At 38.7% G+C, this 1,727-nt stretch overlaps 1 pseudogene; it reads right to left on the reverse strand.

Moving 5' to 3' along the window:
- Window positions 1–478: 478 nt before the first annotated feature.
- Window positions 479–1,006, reverse strand: LOC102847253 (annotated as a pseudogene).
- Between the last annotated feature and the right edge of the window lie 721 nt (window positions 1,007–1,727).

The raw sequence follows: 1,727 nt of genomic DNA on the forward strand, positions 1-1,727 counted from the left end.
TCCATTCCAAATGAAGCTGGAGATTGCCTTTTCCATTTCGTTGAAGAATGGGATTGGTATTTGTATTGGGATTGCACTGAATGTGTAAATTGCCTTTGGTAGTATTGCCATTTTCAAACATTGAGTCTTCCAATCCATGAGCAAGGGAGGCACATATATTTGATACATACCATATGCACTATATTTAATTTAGTTGTATTAACAGGTCTTCCTTATATGCATATGGATACTATTCTTTTTTTTTATTTTACTAGGCAAAGATCTTTATTAACCTTTGTTTCAAATTTTATTCCCAGGCTTCTTCAGCTTATTTAGCTGCAAAGAATGAATTATACTTAAGCAGAAACTGAAAAGAGCTGCAATGTCCAAAAGGCTTATTGGGCTTCAAAATATGAGAGATCTAGATTTTATCAGATCCATAAACAAAACAATTTTAAAAAGTAGTCATAATATAAAATAACAGCTCAAAGTAACTTCGTCATGTTTTATCTTCTTCAAAAGTTGACTCAAAACAGTTGGCCTCATTCTTTGAAGCCTCATCAAAATTCTCCACAAGATCTGGAACTTCATCATCATCATCTTCTCCAGTAGCAAGTGGTGCTTTTCCATCCACAGATTGTTTGGGCAGGGCTTCAGTCAGTCTTCTTAAACTACTCAGGCTGTCTGTGCCAAGCTGGTTTAAGATGCTGGGTAACATTTCTGTCAACTGCTTTGTCTCAGCATGGCCGGTAATGGTGAAAGTGTTCGCTGCCAGAGATGCCTGAACTTTAGGATTATTAAAGTGGATCACCGTTCCTTGATTTGTAAACATATTCACCTCTTCAATACCAGAGATATTGTTTACCCCTAATTTCTTTAAGGAGAACTGAAGTTTTCTGTCATCTGCTGTAGCTGTTCTATGAACCACCACCTTCTTTCTGCGTGCAGTTCCTTTTACACCAATGCGCACTTGTGCCTGCAGTTTGGCAAGTTTCTCCTGATTCATGATCGTTTCTTTCATCTTGTCAGAGAGGAAACGAGGCCGCGTGGGGGATTAGGGCTGGCACTCAGGGGGTCTTTTGGCAGACCAGCTGAGATAGGCTGAACACGAGGGGACGCAAGTTGGCAGCTAGAGCTGGATACTATTCTTATCACTCACAACATTGTAACTTAGAATAGACTTTGAGATTTTCCTTTCAATTATGAATGTAACACCATTTTTCCTCAATTTTTATTCTCGCCATAGTAGATTATATGATTGTCTGATTCAGTGTGGCCCACAATACCCCCTTTCATTTCACTAATGCACAGAATGTCCATTTTCATGCATTCTATTTCATTTTACAACTTCTACTTTTATATTTTCCACACTCTGTTGGGTCACCTTTCTTTAGAATGGAAACAAATATCGATCTTTTCCAGTCAGTTGGCCAGCTGTCCTCCAGATTTCCTGGCACAACTTAGTGAGCATATCCAGGGCAGCGTCTGTTTGCTGCAATAAATCAATTGGTAGGCTGTCAACTCCTGAAGCCTTGTTTGTTGCCAATTCCTTCATAGCAACTTGAACTTCCTCCTTCATCACCATAGACTCTTGCTCATATGTTATTTCATGAAATTCCTCTGTGTCAGCCAATACCTTCTGATACAGTGACTCTGTGTACTGCTTCTATCTTCTTTTGATACTTCCTGGATCATTCAACATTCTATCCAAACTATCTTTAGTTTGTCTTGAATTTGTTTTTCAGCTC

Source organism: Elephantulus edwardii, unplaced genomic scaffold (assembly GCF_000299155.1).
Source record: "Elephantulus edwardii isolate Elephantulus edwardi_28Jun2011 unplaced genomic scaffold, EleEdw1.0 scaffold00178, whole genome shotgun sequence".
NCBI lineage: Eukaryota > Metazoa > Chordata > Mammalia > Macroscelidea > Macroscelididae > Elephantulus > Elephantulus edwardii.